The 17,268-nt window shown below is 40.0% G+C and overlaps 1 protein-coding gene across 11 annotated transcripts in view; it reads right to left on the reverse strand.

Moving 5' to 3' along the window:
• Positions 1-497: 497 nt before the first annotated feature.
• The window catches only part of LOC146406010 (uncharacterized), a 265,230-nt gene continuing 248,459 nt past the window's right edge, over positions 498-17,268 (reverse strand). For 10 of the 11 annotated variants that reach the window (XR_014803473.1, XR_014803470.1, XR_014803435.1 and 7 more), the window contains one exon: positions 498-4,410. The gene's annotated coding sequence lies outside the window, so the exon portion shown is untranslated. The remainder of the gene's footprint in view (positions 4,411-17,268) is intronic. The other variant, XR_014803455.1, reaches the window with a different exon arrangement.

Raw genomic sequence — 17,268 nt, forward strand, 5'->3', positions numbered from 1 at the left:
CCATGCACCTGGGAAACTAGCATCTGTCTGTATTTGGAACTTAATCTTTGCAAATGGCTACAACTCTGCCTGGTTTTTCTCTCCCATCATGAAGTCACTTCCTGAAATATCAGAATATTTATAAATTTTTGTTTTTTAAGTCTATGGTATTCTGGGATAGCAGCCTGGATTTCCATCTTCCAAGGTCACCTAACCTCTGCTTCTGCCTCCCTTGTCTCTCTCTGACTTTGACTATCTTGCTTGAATCTTATAAAGGTTCTTGTGATTTCATTGGATCCACCTGGATAATCTCCCCATTTCAAATCTTTAGCTTAATGATACCCAAAAAGTCCTTTTTTTGTCATTGAGAGTAACACATCCAAATTCTGGGGACTGGGACATGGGCATCTTTTAGAGAGGGCATTATTCTATCCACCGTGGTGTCTTACTGTGAAACACGAAAGTTTGATATTCAGCGGACCCATACTCTCTGGTAGAAACCACGAGGAAGCTTCAGCTTTCCATAGTTAAGCTTTTATTTAGCAGCAACCATGTGCCAAGCTCTATAGAATTTGTTGGGAATGTAAAACAACAGCAACAACAAAACCACAATAACAAATACCATGGGTGTTCCCAGGTGGCTCAGTGGGTTAAGGATCCTGCATTGTCACTACTGTGGCTTGGGTCTTTGCTATGGAGTGGGTTCTATTCCTAGTCTGGAAACTACGACACGCTGCGGGCATAGCCAAGAATAACAATAAAAAAAAATACCACAACTACCCATATGTGAAGTACTTTTATATACAACGAATTGAGATAAATTATCTCAAAATTTCACATGAATTCTGAAAGGTTTTATCTCCATTTTACAACTATAGGAACCAAGGTTCAAAATGCACGAAATAGCAAGAACTGGAATTTTAACGTAAGTTTTTCTCACTACAAACTCTAAGCCTTTGAACTAAAATATCTTTCCTTTCCTCCCATGTTTTTCATCAGGATACATGGTGGTTTTCCTATGTCCATATCAATAAAAAACTACTTATATTCATTCATTCATTTATCAGCTCACTGTACATGAGGCTGTGGATTCAACAGGTCTAATTCCTGTCTTCAGGTGAGTTGCAGTCTAGTCTAGCCTGGATGTGAATTTTATTACAGCAACATAAATCTTTTGTCTTCTCTCCTCTTTTTAATTTACTAGAAGATTGAAATGCAATTTTTTTTTTTTTTACATTCTCGTGAGATATGAATGTTAAAATCTTTTTGTCCTGAAGGAAAGGAGAACAAGTTTTTTAATTTCTGAGGAGTCACATTCTAAGTATACCGTGGCATAAAATCTATTTTTCAAATAATATTTGATGTTAGAGATTGTGACTTGGAAAAGAATGTGGTAAGGAGAAGTTTTCCTTTGAATGAGAAAGAGTTAACCCTGGACAGATGAGATGGGGATAGTTCAGCAAGATGTGTCTATGGAAAAAAAAAATCAGAGTCTCATTAAGATGGAATTTCCTTCTGACCCAATGGATGGGATTTTGTAAGGAAAGTAGTTTGATTTGTAGGCAATAGAGACATAAGTTATTTCTTGAGCCTAGCATTTATAATGGCTATGTTTAAAGAAAGTTAACTGATATTTATTAAGCATCTTATATATGCTCAGAACAGTCCTAGGCACTTCAACACAATTCAGTATCTTTTATAGGATGTTTGAAATTCTAGATGGAAGTTGAGAGCGGTAATGTATCAAACTATGATCTCCCTTCAGTTGGAATTTTGCTTCCTGCTTATGTTAAAAAAAAATTGTGTCTGAAGTTCTGAAATATACAATTGAGAAACAATTTTTTTTCCAATCAACCATGTTCATTGGAGTGTTAATTATTTTTCATTGGCTAGTATGTGTCATTGAAAAAGATTGTGGGGAGGTTCCTTGCAGTGAAGTGGATTAAGGATCCAGTGTTGTCACTGCAGTGGTTTGGGTTGCTGCTGTGGCATGGGTTTGATCCCTGGCCCAGAACTTCCACATGCCACAGGAACTGCCAAAAAAAAAAAAAAAAAAAAAAAAAAGAAAAGAAAAGAAAGACATTGTAAGTTGTTCTGGGGAAGAGAGCCAGAGCCACATGCGTTAAAAGGGTCTGACTGTTAAAGTTGGGTGGGGTTTTGGGTATTTATAGCAGTTATGCATTGAAATTACTTCCTCTCCTTGAAGTCTTAGCCCCTGAGACCTCAGAATGTGGCTTTATTTGTAAATAGAGTCTTTCAAGAGGTACTCAAGTTAAAATGAGTTCATTAGGGCAAGTCTTATTCAATATGACTGGTGTCTTTATAAGAAGGGGAAATTTGGAGACAGATACACACATAGGGAGAACTCCAAGTGACTATCAGAGATTGGAGTCATGTGTTGACAAGAAAGGAACACCAGAGATTCCTGACAAACCACCAGACAGGAGGGAGACATGGAATAGATTTTTTTTTCTCACAACCCTCAGAAGGAACCAGCCCAGCTGACACCTTGATCTAGGACATCTAGCTCTAGAAACGTGAGACAACCTTCCATTGCTTAAACCCTTCGTTTGTGGTAATTTGTTATAGCAACCCTCAGCAACTAATATAGTAGCTGAGGTTTTTAGGGAAGAAGCATTTGATTTAAGAAAATCCTAATGAATGTCTGCAGCCCTGCTCCAAATCATTCTATTCAGGTATTTAAAAGTTCTCTCTTCCTCTTCTGTCAACTTTGTTTTTTTACTATCAGCATCCCACTCAATGGCAAATCCCTAAACCTTGGATTTTCTACTGTAAGTCAATGGTGGTTTACAAAGCCACTGACTGTTCATAATACCAAAATCACTTTATAATGCTATAATGGTTTTAATGACATAATCCTTGGGCTTAGACAAACTATAGCAACTGCAAAACATGAACACATGTAAATAGATTGTATCTTTAAAAAGGCTAACAGCAAGACACGTGTTAATTGGGCTGTTAAAATTCAGAGCAGCTAAAAATTTATACTTAATCTGTAGACTAACATATGCCACTATTCTCTTTACAAAGCAGTTTATTGTTCCACTGAAATAGCCAAAGCCTTTTGACCTTAAGAAAGACAATATGGATTACAGCAATTCATTTTTTGGTATGAGGGGATTATCCATGAAAAAAATACTAATGGTAGGTTAAATGAGATTTTCTAAATCTTGCTTGTAGAAACTGCTTGAGCTATTCTACCTAATTCCTGAAGATAATCTGACTTATTGGATTGTATCCAAGATATATGGTATAGAGGACAAAGGAGCTTCTAAATGCAAAGGTTAAACTTAAACTGACATCTCATTTCTGATTTATATGACATAATTAGACTGAAGGTAGGCACAAGAAAAATAAAAAGATGAATAAGACCCTCCCTGGTTTTAGAAACTTGTAGTTTGTTGAAAGAGATGAACAATTGTCACCAAAGTATTACAATTCAGAGAAACCAGTGCTACAGTGGGGCTGGGCATAGGTGGGTGAGGGTTGCCCAAATCATAGCTCTGTTTGTGACAAACTCAGTGGTCTTTCTTTTAGCCTGGAGGGTGGTATGTGAGTGATAACAGTCTGTAGACAACTTCACCTGTCCTTGGTCTGAGAAAATGTGGATATTATCTACAGTTCTTATAAAGAGTGTCAAAGATTGACTTATGTATTTCCTTCGAATTCTCCTCATGCAATGGTTTCTCTTGGCCTCACTGATTCTTCTTAGAAGGCCAGAAGGACAGGTATGTCAAGAGAGTGAAGCTGGTCATTGGTTCTCATTTGGCCACAGTTTCTTTCCAAAAGGACTATACTGGCTAAGGAGATTCATCGCTACAGAATTGAGAAGAGAAATCTAAACTCTGTATGAACTTCGAGGTTAACCACTGTCACTTCTGATTGTGATACTGAAGACTCATATGTATCATGTTCTTTACCATTTCAGCTTTGAAACATACATGAAACCAAAGCCTCTCCTCCTATTCCTACTGAAGAAGTTCCTCCTGTTCCTTTCTTCACCTAGTTGCTTATGCCACACAACTAGAAGTCATTCTACTTTCTTCTTTTCCTTGGATGTTTCCTGTTGTGAGATGATTCTCTATGGGTATCTTTTCTTTCTGCAACATTTGCAAGCAAGGCACTGTATGCTTATTGTTTGAGGTTGTCTTTGTAAGAATATTTGTAGAGTGAAGAGTCTTGAAAGATATGGAGTTCCCATGGTAGCTCAGCAGGTAATGAACCTGACTAGTATCCATGAAGATGCAGGTTCGATCCCTGGACTCGCTCAGTGGGTTAAGGATTCAGCATTGCCGGGAGCTGTGGTATAGGTCGCAGACAAGGCTTGGATCAGGCATTGCTATGGCTGTAGTGTAGGCTGGCAGCTGCAGCTCCGTTTCCACCTGTGGCCTAGGCGCCACAACTGCGGCCCTAAAAAATAAAATTAAATAAATAAATAAATAAGAAGAAAGATAGAAGTAGTGTCCCTCTCTGGAGCAGCATGCAGATTTGCTTACAGTCTTGGAAGCTAGAGATAGCATCTCCCTCCAGAGAAAAAGGCAATCATGCTTTACGCTCATGATAAAAATTTTAGGCTCTCTCAATGCAGGATTCTTTTCAGTCATGTAATCTGTTGTGTGTGTGAAGATGTCATTTGATCCTTCCTTGTGTCATCCTGAGGACATGAAGGCTCAGAGTACTTGTGCAAAAATGCAGATAGATACGCTGGCTACCGCCATTGCTATGAGGATTCAACTCTCCTTTGTCTCTGACCCAGGAGACTTGTGTCTGCCCTCAGCATCCATGAAACAATGGCAGGCTAAGTTGTTAGCTTGCAAGTAGGGCAAAATCTCTGACCTTTTGCCGTTTCTCTCATTCAGGTACCTATGCTTCCCCTGAATTGAGCCCTGGACTTTATGCATATTCCCCCTCCAGAGTTCTTTTTATCTGAAGCTCAATTTCTATAGCTACTTAATATCCTTCCTGAGTCTTCCTTCACCCCTCTCTTCTTGATCAGTCCTCAATGTTACTGCCAGAATGCTCTTTCTAAAATAATAACTACAGATCATTCTCCTGATAAAATCTTGCATTGGCTTCCCAAGGAAGGTGATGATGTCAGGGTAATTGCAAATCCCATGGAGTGGCATCAAAGGGTTTCCATGAATCACGCCACTACTTCTTTTTCCACCTTAATGCCAGGTGTCCTGAAAGCACATATTATTCCCCAATCTTAGCACACTATGGGTTCTTCAGATTCCTAATACCCTTCTGTAAGCACACCTTTGCACATGATAGAACAACCCACATTGCTCCTTACCCCACCTAGCCTGGTAAATCTTATCCACCAGTCAGGAGTCAACAAAGTTTTCTTCTACAAAGAAACTTTTCCCGAGATCCCACTTCCCAATACAACATAGATTATATACTTCTTGTTTCTATATCACCTTACACACATCTCCAAATTTATATTTACAGCGTTGTATGGTAACTGTTGCTTTGCTTGTTTGTGTTATCCACTAAGGAAGAAAGCCATGTCTTGCATCTCCTGTGTGTCACATAGTTCCCAGAAAATGTAGGTGCTCATTAATTCTTTCCTAGATCTATGACAGTATACGATTGATGAGTGAAGCAGAATGTAGATTTGTTCTGGAAAGAGACACATACCCACATTATTAATATGAAGGTTATTGATGAAGTTATCATTGGTAGATGCAGAATGTAGATCAACCTTTCACTACTTGTTGTTTATAATAATACTGACACATTATCTATATATAAGAGTTATAATCATCAATGAATTGGCCATTCAATAATTTCTCGGCCTCTGTTGACACAGCTGGTCTCGGTCTATGTTATTACCTTTATGCCAGTCAGTTTGAAAACATTCAAAACAGCGATTGCAACAACTCTGTGTGAATGAATCCAAATTTAATAGTAAAAACAGGATTTTCCTGAGCTGCATTGCGGGAAACCTGAGAACTGCATCTGGGAAATGTGTGATAAAAACCCCAATTCTGCTCCTGTTTACCATCAGAAAGAAGGAGCACTCTGTTGCCACTTCCTAGTGGATTTCAATATATCTCTTTGCTTTCTTCCCAAAGTTGACCTTGCATTTCCAGTTAAGGCACATCAAAGGAAGCAGGAGGATATCTTATTTGGGGTAGGAATGCCACGTAAGGAAAGGCAAGAATGAGAAACCAGCGGAACAGCGTGTGCCCTTCCTTCACCTCTCCCGCCCGTGTGTATTTTCATAGCCTCTCAATTTCAGTTCACTGCAACCCCAGGCATGAAAGCCAGGTGGGAAGATGAGACTGGGTAAAGAACTCTGAAAAGGGAACCACCCTGGGCTCACTGGTTCAACCTAGGAGGCAGCTCCACTCACTTCCAAAGGCCAGATCATCTCAGGTATCAGCCCACAGGCATGGATTGGATGGTGCCTTCCAAGCTTGGGCGCTGAGATGAACCTATGATGGTCCAGTGTCCCCTCATCAAAGTGAAAGAAAAGGGGCTGGCAGTAGTCACTCAAAGGAGGGAGAGCCAACTAAGATTCCTACCTGGAACTAAAAGCCTGTTCTCTGGAGCAGGGGTGGACACGGGGACAGATACTTCCTCTGTGAGTCGGCTTTGAAGTCATCCCTTAGTAAACATGCCTCCTCTCCAAGTTGTGTGCACCCTGGGTTACCACCCACAATTCTCCCTCTACCACCCAGAAGAAACCCCCCCGGGGGGATGGCTTCCCCTCACACCGAAGATGAAGAGGAGGAGTGTGGGGATGCCCATGACCTTCTGGGGTTGGGCACCGGGGACTGCGGTGCTGGTTTCCTGCTGCCACAGAGAGCTGGTTTTGGAAGTTTCTGCACCAAGTTGGAACTGGCATATTTCTAAAGTCTTTTTTTTTTTTAATGAAATATTTATGACAGGAAATCAGGTTAGACATTCCTGAAGCTAGCAAAAGCTTATGAACACACTGTCCTGTCCTTCCCGGGACATGTAAATGCAGTTACTTTTTTTTGAAGGAAGACCCAAATACCTCATTCCTTTACATTTAACCTGAGCCCTTGGAGGAATGCAAACATTGATTTGAAGCCAGGCCTCCAGTAAAAGATTACCAGATGCGGGCCACACAAGGAAATGCCTCCTGGCCACCAGAATTTATACGGCAGAGTGAGCTATGAATAGAAAGTTTGTGCATGGTTATGAATATGGATAAAATACATCACTCATGGCCAGGGAATGGCAAGCGAAATTGAAAACACATATTTTGGATCACAGGATATTTTCAAAAATATATTTCAAAGAAAATAAACACAGATTGTGTGTGTTCATTTACGGCTTGAAGTACCTTTGGGGAAAAGAGACATCAACAACATTTCTTTCCAAACGCTTTGCTTTTCCTTGTGCTTTTTAGCACAGAGCTGGACCCTCTGGGAAGAAAAAGGGGTCTCGTAGAGTGCATGGTAAGTAGTTTTACTGGCAGGCATTATATGCCTTTCCTGTCAAAGACAAGGAGTTAAGTCTTTGAGTATATCCAGAAGGGACTATGTGGCTTAGGGAGATGTGTTCAGCTCATTCCCATTAGTATTAGTTTACTTCCTCTTCACTCTCGGAAGGATTTTGCTGGCTTCTGCATTTTATGCTTTTCATCTTCATCCTTGCTAGATCATGCATGAACACCAGAGTGTATCTATGTTGGGGAGTTCCCATCATGGATCGGCGTAAACGAATCTGACTAGTATCTACGAGGATGCAGGTTCAATCCCTGGACTCACTCAGTGGGTCAGCAATCTGGCATTGCCTTAAACTGTGGTGTAGGTTGAAGACACGGCTTGGATCCCCAGTTGCTGTGGCTGTGGTGTAGGCCAGCAGCTACAGTTCTGATTCAACCCCTAGCCTGGGAACTTCCATAGGCAGTGAGAGTGTATCTATGTTGTTCAGAATCCAGAGGAAAAGTGAAAATTTGCCACTTGCTGTCACACATAGAGGTCTGGCCTCCAGTAACATGAAAGGGGAAGAAGTGGCTTAAATATCCATCCCACTCTGACAACGGCTCTGGATTACAGCAAGCCTCTCCTCTTCCTGCAAGACACACAGTCTGCTGATGGTATCTTTATATTCCCAAAGAATCACTCATTTGCATACTACCCAAAGGTGACATCTCTGGTTTGCATGGCTTACCTAATTTTCCTTTTCCCTCCCACTAAATTTACCTGCTCTCTTTCCCATCACCTTGAGTCCCTGAGATTCACTGTGGGATAACTAATTTTTTCTTCTTTTTACTGTCACACCTGTGGCATTTGGGAGGCTAGGGGTCAAATCCAAGCTACAGCTACTAGCCTACATCACAACCATGGCAACACCAGATCCAAGCTACATCTGTGACTTACTCCATAGCTTGGGGCAATGCCAGATCTTTAACCCACTGAACGAGGCCAGGGATCCAACCCTCCTCCTCAAATCCACTGAACCACGATGGGAACCCTTGGAATAGCTAATTAACCTGATAATACAACAAGTTATTCTGTGGTGTATTCTAGGTAGCATATTTCCACTTAACATGAATTCTCACATTTTCATTTCTTCTCCTGCTCACTACCTTATCCTGAGAAACTCCCTAACTCTGTTGCACTTAGCTGTAGCTTCATGAACCACAGGACACACTGCCGCCCCTGATTGTATCATGCATGGACCCATGACCTGAGGAATGGTAATCCATTGCCTGACCAGCACTGCCCTATGACACCACCTGATACAAGACTCTGCCCAAACAGAGATGAATTGTGCCAGTTTTATTATTTCTCAGCAGTTAAAAATGACACGTCCACCACTGGCTATCACCTGAACTTACAAGGTTATGATGTGGAGCATGGCTGAGGGCAGGGGTAGGAAGCATTAGGGTTTCCGGGACTCAGATTCAGTTCACACTATACGATACTTTGTATAGTGTAGAAAACAGCTAGACTTTGTTTTCAGGTTTTGATTTCCCTGAAATCCTGTCCCTGTACTGGAGCTTTCTTTACCAGCAAGACAGAATTGATGAGACTAGTGAACATCTCCATCCTACAAAAGGGTCTGCCTTGTTCATGCCAACTTTGGCTCTCCTGCAACAGAAAGTGTCAAAGGATTACCTATTCTTAGAATAATTGAGTAATGGGGAAATATCGTGGCAACTCCCTGAGTTACATGAAAGTCTCTTTCTTTGTTAAAATTTGAAGTCAGTTTATGACCTGTGGAACAAGACAGGCAATCTCATTATCCCTTCCATATCCCTTCTATATTTGTATCTTCTATAACACCTCACATTCGATGACACCAATTATTGATTGCAAATTACCTGCATAACTATTAGATGTTCTTTTATTGACTTGTGGTGGTTTCTTCTGTATCAAATACCTCCAAAGTACAGAGATATCATCTTTTAATTTGCTTTGCGTAGTGTTTGAGCTCGTGGTTCTTCATATGAGTGTTGAAATCATTTTTAGGTGTTGATGCTATGCTAAGGTTGATGTGGGTAATGATGATGCTGATAAGCTTGAACCTTAAGATGTACCACCTTCAATATTAGCATATCACTGACCGATACTCTATGATGTTGACTTTCTCTCTCCCTTGCTAGAAAGTAAGACCCGTGAAGGCAGACACTTTGTTAACAGCTATGTCCCAAATGTCCAGAACAGTGTCCTTTTTCTCTTTCAAATTTTAAAACAGATTTATTGAGGTATAATTGCTCCTACAAAGAACTGCCCCCCCCCTTTTTTTTCTTCTTTTTTTGGCCACACCCAGGGCATATGGAAGTTCCCAGGCCAGGGATTCAATCTGAGCCACAGCCGTGACCTACACCACAGCTGTGATGACAACGGATCCTTAACCCACGGTGCCGGGCCAGTATCGAACCCACATCACCGCAGAGAGAATGCCAGATCCTTAATCTGCTGTAGCACAGCGGGAACTCCAGAACTGCACATTTTAGTGTGGATAATCTGATAGTCCGGATGTAGGCAAACACCCACGATAGCATCATCACAATCAAGAGACCCAACCAAATTCTTCCAAAGTTTCCTCGTGACCTTTTATTTACTTATTTATTTACTGCGGTAAGAACACTTAACATGAGGTGTGTGCCCTCTCGACAAATTTCGAAGAGCACGATACCATGGTTAAGTATAGGCACTATGCTGTGTAGCAGATCTCTAGAACTTATCCATCTAACATAACTGAAACTTTATACCCTTCGAACAACAAGTTTCCAATTCCCTCTCCCCCTTACCTGGGGTCTTTAATGTAGACACTTAATAAATATTGATTGAGTGAATGAATGCTTAAAGATTAAAAAAAAAAAACAAAAAAAAAACCATCAAAGAGGGAGAAATTTCCTCTTTCATATCCAAACTTTCGTGTTTGGTTTACTGCAGACAAAGTGCTTTTCGCTATGCTGTGCCAGACCTACTTTCTCTTGACGTGGGTCTGTGACTGCTGTTACCCCAGACTTTAATGAATGGTTGACCTACTTGGTGCAATATTATTTTTTTTGATAATGTGGTATTTTTAGAAGGTACATACCTGATAATATTTCTTACCCCTGACATTGATGTGGTAACTAAAAAAATATGCCCCAAATGTATGCTGTTGTTGCTAAGTAATTGCCAATGTTTGAATAGGCAGCAAAAGAGGATGTTTTGATAGTATTTGGGAGCAGAGGCAGAAAAATAAACTATCCATTTTTCTCTCTCAGATCTGCCTTGTTCTTTTATAAATAAATATTATATATACTTGCATCTATATATACACACTCATAGTGTATTAATAGATAATTAGGAAAAAAACATAGTGTGTATCTTAGTTTAAGAGGATTAACATTTCCGCAAAACTCTTAGGAAAATTAATGAAGGTAGAAATGTCTTCCAAATTGCTTCAGAGTTACTTGGAAAGTTTATCTCCATATGAAAAATGATTTAAGTACTAAATTCAGGTCAATTTTCTACGAGTTTTGTTTTTATAGGAGAGAAAACCCAGTCAAGTAATGATTTATAAGATTTTCATCGACTTTTACTGTTGTTTTTACCTAAGGGAATATTTCTTGAGAACCACTCAAATTTCCAAAACTTAGTCGACGACCCTTATTTTGCAGGAATTCCAGAAAATAAATAAAGAGTGGATACATTTCGGATTGATACAGTGCAGCCTTATTGACTACTATTGATTCCCTCCATTGTTTGGAAGAACATCCGGAAATAAGAGAAGCAGTGTTGTTTGCGGCTGAGAAAAGAAGAGTCATAAGCAAATAAAAATCATTTAAACCATTTGATTTTTTTGTACAACTGATGCATAGAAGTTAGGCATCTCTTGCAAATATAAAAATCCTACGGAGTGGATTTTATCATCTTTGCAGCTATGAACCTCTACAGCCATCTTAGAACCAGGTCACTTTTGCCTTTAGGCATTGAAAGGCATCGATACTTTATCAAGTGTGACAAGTTCTTATTAAATATTATATTTACTCTAAGTGGGTAAGAAACAAGATGTTCTCAAACATAAAGGAAGCTAAAACATCCAGTTTGAAATGGACATTACCCAAGAAGCCCACACTCCATGACTCTGCCATTGGACATTTCTAATTCCATGAACCACAGTTTTTGAATGCACAGAAGAAATGGCTGCGAACAGATTACCCATAATCACTACGCCTATTTAGTAATAAGTTTCTACCGTTATTTTTTCATGTGATTTTCCTTTTATTTTCTGTACTTTCTTTTCAGTTAAATTCTTTACTGTATTTACACATGGATCAGATAAATCAAACCATCATTAAGAAAGCATAAGTAGAAAGTTGTAAGGGAATTCATCCTCTTATGCATTCTTAAGACAATCAGAAAATAATCTTTTTTGGGTTTAAATATAACAAAACCAAGGCTTCCAGCATAATCTCTAGACTATAAGTTTGTAGTGGCAGGAACAAGAGAAATTTTGTTCACCGCAGGACACCAGGGGCCCTAGCACAGTGCCTGGCATGCAAGAGTTAAACTATCAATACTGGTAGACAGTCTGGAACATAAGGAATATATTTTGACTAAAAAATCAGGACAGGGATATATGTTTAGTCAAAGAAAATGTCAAGCACAAGCCATGTTAACTAGATGTGCCCTTCAAGGAAATGAAAAACACATACATAATTCAGAGAAGTAAACACCTTCAAAATTTTAGGACAGCTTTCTATGCCCAACACCACTTAAAAATTTTCACAAATTAGAAATTGGGAGTTTGAACAAACCCAGAGCCTGAATAGCTACATCCAATTTTTCAAATGTGCAAAACACATTTTTCCTCTCTAGCTTCCAGGGAGGGCCTGAAGAATCATCATCATTTCAGGGCTTGTGTTCACGGCTTTACCCTCAAGGAATAGAGGAAGGAGGGCTGAGAAACACAACAATCATGACAAAAGCCAAATATACAAATAGAAGGTTCAGGTACAGAAGACCAAGGTTTCATGCAAACTGGCCCAAAATGGAACAGCTTGGGGTCATGAACCTCTAATCTTAATCAGTATGGGCCTCCTTCTTTTTTTTAACAATTGAAAACATTGCCTTGTAATAAAAAGCAGGTGCAGGATAGAAAGTGAAAATAAGACTGGTAGGATCAGCAGGGGCTGGAGAAGAGGCAGTCTGTTATGACATAAAAATATTAAACTTTAATTTTAGAACAATGATGATCCCTTGGGATGAATATGTTGAGGCTTCTTTTGGGGTTTTCGGAAGAGATACAGACAGAACACTCACATGATCCCTCTCTCCCAGTTCAAAAACAGAACATTACCCACTATCCCAGAAGACCTCTGAGAGCCATTCCACAGACCTAGCTCACCTTTCCTCCTAACGAGAAGCTACCTTCTGACCTATATTTATGTCTGCTGTTACGTGAATCTGAGCAGGGGCCCCAATCAATGCAGTATATAGAAATGCTGCTACATGACTGCTGAGGCTAGTTCATAAAAAAAGATGCAGTTTCTGTCTGGCTTTTTCTCTCAGGATGCTTGCCCCTTGATCTAGTCTCCATTTGTGATCAAGGCCATGTGTAGATGTTCTGGTTGAAACTTCAACCAAGCCACTGGCCAACACCAGCAGCAAGCCCTGGATGTGAGTGAAAGAAGTTTCAAATAATTCCACTTGCAGTCTTCAGTCTTCCAGCCGAAGCCCCCAAGATCATGGACAAGCTGTTCCTACTGTCTCTGGGCAAACTCATGACCCACAGAAACTCAGAGAAAATACTTGATTAGTTGGGTTTTGTTGTTGTTGTTTTGTTTTTGTTTTTTCTTTTTAGGGCCACACCTGCGGGATATGGAAGTTCCCGGGCTAGGGGTAGAATCAGATCTACAGCTGCCGGCCTACGCCACAGCCACAGCAACAGCAGATGTGAGCTGTCTACATCCTATGCTGAAGCTTATGGCAATGCCAGATCCTTAACCCACTGAGGAAAGCCAAGGGTCGAACCCTACATCATCATGGAGACTTGTCGGGTTTGTAACCTACTGAGCGACAACAGCAATTCCTGATTAGTGTTGTTTTAGGTCATGCGTTTTGGAGTCATTGACATGCAATGGATAACTAATGCACCAGTCTGAAAGTCATCTAGATTCTAATGGGTCAACAATTTTAGAGTCTTTGTCAACTCATTTGCAAGACAAGGTAGAGATTTCTTCTGAACCTTGAAACCACCATTCACTTATCAAAACTTTTGCTTCAATAGTTAATTCTGTAACAAAAAGGTATTTCATGTGTTTAAGTCAATACTTACATTTCAGGAAAAGGTGGGTATGTGTGCCTGCTATACATAGACTTATATGCTATTATAAGTGTATAGATGTGTGTATATACATAAATGCCCATATATATTTTTAAGCCCTGCTTTCAGTAAAGTATATATTTTTACATTTTATAAATAGCGATGAATGCAATCTGCCTTTGAGTAAACTACTACTAATAGGATGTATCTGAAATGAGTTTGAAAATTTATTGGGTGGGGTGGTAAATGTGCTGACTTGTGCATATCATTATGCATGCATGGTATAATTTTGTACTTTCATACAATGTGTGGTCAGTGCTTTCCCTTATACACTAAGCTTAGGCGCCAAACAAACTTCAGTCAAGATCTTTTTGTTCTCTGCGTTTGCTTTTGCTGCTCCTATGGTGACATTGTCATTAAGTCACAAAACATTTATTTTTTTACACACTATCTACTGATGAGAGACTTAATGGAGTTCCCATCATGGCGCAGTGGTTAACGAATCTGACTAGGAACCATGAGGTTGCGTGTTCGATCCCTGGCCTTGCTCAGTGGGTTAAGGATCCAGCGTTGCCGTGAGCTGTGGTGTAGGTTGCAGACGTGGCTCGGATCTTGCATTGCTGTGGCTCTGGCATAGGCCAGTGGCTACAGTTCTGATTCAACACCTAACCTGGGAACCTCCATAGGCTGTGGGAGCGGCCCAAGAAATGGCAAAAGACAAAAAAAAAAAAAAAAAAAAAAAGGGAGACTTAATATGGGACAATCTGAAAAATGCACTCAGGATGAGTTGCCATGAAATACTGTAATCGAAGAAGTCATGTGATTTTTGCTTCCCTGTTGTGTCAGTGTTTCTAAGCCTACATTTCTTTCCATCGGGCATTGTATTTAAACTTAGAAAACAGACGTGGTAAGTGAAAGAGTACCAGTTAGGGCCCAGAAGATGCAGTCAATGACTAGTGGGCGTGTGGTCTGTAAAGCCCACATTATTTCCTTGCCGGCTATTTCATTCAGTGAAGTGTCAGAAATAGCTCTTTCATGCCGATTCATGCTTCAGAGATTCTGTATGCTGAGGACCACGCTAAATGGAGTAAAAACAAAAGATTTCTCTTTGTCCCCATAGTCAAACTCAAATCTCATCTTTTCCAGAAGATTTTCCCTGATTACCCTTGATCTCCACTTTCGCTCAGAGTCTTATTGATAGATGCTGTGCGATCTGGTGCTTTCTCATACATCATTCTCTTCTCTGATTCATCGATGCGTTGAAAACCTTCCCTTCTGCCCCATCTCTGTGAGCAAGAACTGCCTCTCACTTCTTTCCTGTTCTTCAAGGTGCCAAGTTTAGGGCTTAGGACATATTGGGTCGTGAGAAGAATATTTGCTTTTGGCTTATTAATGTGACAGCATGACCAAATAAACGTGCTTTTAGAATCAGATGATTATAATGATGATACTTATATTGAAAATATTTAACAGTGGATTTTTCTTTCCCCAAATTCACAGCATTTTCTCATCAGTCTCCCTATACGCATACATCGGAATGAACAGGCTACTTAGGGCCATTGCCTTTTAAAAGTAATGTTTTCAAAAGGCTTGGGGAATGGTAGCCATATTTATGAAAATATTCAAGAAATTTTATAGAGTAAGTATTTTCTCAAGTGATTATGAGTCACTGGGCCACAAGCAAGGCATGTTTTATGCGGTAAGATGGTTGGATTAATTAATTGCTGAGATCTTCTCCAGCTCCTAACCTTCTGACAGTTCTTACTGAAGAGCAAGGGCAAATCTCAGACCCCGATAGTGAGTTCCTTTGGAATAAATATATTTGCTCAGAAAGGTAGGTCTATAAATGCCATGCTCCACAGCAAGGTGGCATTTCAAATGCCAGCCTTCCCAATTTTCCTGAACCTGTCCACAACAGCCCAGGCAGAGGAAGGCTCCGGTATGTCTTCATTTTCCACTGATGAAGGACTGTCTGAAAAACGGTGTTTACAAAAACATTCTTTTGCTGATTGTCTGCATCCCCTGCAGGGTTCAAGTGAGGGGTCTAAGAATTTGGGGAGGGCTAAGGCAGTGATGGGTGAATGAATCCTTTCTCCCTGTTCTAGAGGTCGTCCTCAATAAAGCCACTCTTCAGGGGGAGGTGGAAAGGAATCTGATGGTGCCTGTTTATTTTGGCAGCATGTGCCCTGAAGATGCACACATCCAGGGAGTGACAGAGGGCTATTTTTCTAGGCCAAGCCTAACTTGTCTTTCCATAACATGGTGGGAAGCTGCAAAAGCAAGCCACACAGGCCAGTCTCCAACCTTCCAGAACGGCCCTCGGCTTCCAGGGTTACCATCCCTGCATCTCCGTTCATCCATCCAAAATTCACTTTAAAAATTAAGGAAAGGAAATTGGAAGAAATTTATTTAATCGCTATGATCAAGGTCATCAGAGAGAAAGCCTTTCTCCATCATTATTAATATCGTCGACAGCCACTAAAGATCCAGAGAACTTATGTCTCTTCATGAGATTCTTTGCAATCCTTAGACTATCAATTTATCATTGTCCTTGACTTTCATGAACTTCTTGTCATATGTATATATAAGCACAGAGAGAGTAGTGGACTAATTATACACTTTTGTGATGTCCCATTTAGCGTTTTGATTTTTTAAAAAATATCATGAAACACAACTGTTGATTATGGCAGTATGATGGACTAGATTTTCTGACCAAATTCCTGCTGAAAATGTTGAGTGAGATGAATGCGCAATAATCTGGCCACAAAAGAAAAGATAATAGGAGTTCCCGTTGTGGCGCAGAGGTTGAGGAATCCCACTAGGAACCATGAGGTTGAGGGTTCGGTCCCTGGCCTTGCTCAGTGGGTTAACGATCCCGCGTTGCCGTGAGCTGTGGTGTAGGTTGCAGACGCGGCTTGGATCCTATGTTGCTGTGGCTTTGGTGTAGGCTGGCAGCTACAGCTCCAATTAGACCCCTAGCCTGGGAACCTCCATATGCTGCGGGAGTGACCCAAGAAATAGCAAAAAGACAAAAAGACAAAAAAAAAAAAAAAGATAATTAGTGGGCAAATACTAGACAAAATAGAAACCAGAAAGAGAATTCAGGTTGCCTGAATTCTGCTTTTATCCTAAAGATATTCAGTAAAACCTGGTGGGTTTGAGCTTGTGAAATGAAAAGATATATAATTTATACTGGAACCAGGGCTAAATATATATACATACACATATATATATCCATTTAGAGTATATACACAAATATACATACATATATAATAGCATATAAATCTGTTTATAGTGTATACACAGATACACATACTTTCTCCTGAAACATAAGCATCGACTTAAACACACAAAAGAACTTTTGTTATAGAATTTACCATTAAAGCAAATATGTTTCATAAATGAATAATGGTTAGGTTCAGAAGAAATTTCTGCTTTATTTTCCAAATGAGTTGAACAGGATCTAAAATGCTATGTACCTCTCTTAGGATCTATATGACCTAAGATATGCAAATG

The sequence above is a fragment of the Sus scrofa genome, chromosome 1 (assembly GCF_054392235.1).
Source record: "Sus scrofa isolate SSC_HxYL_T2T_F1_AM1 chromosome 1, Sscrofa_HxYL_maternal_Yorkshire_Landrace_v2.0, whole genome shotgun sequence".
In the NCBI taxonomy this organism is placed as follows: Eukaryota; Metazoa; Chordata; class Mammalia; order Artiodactyla; family Suidae; genus Sus; species Sus scrofa.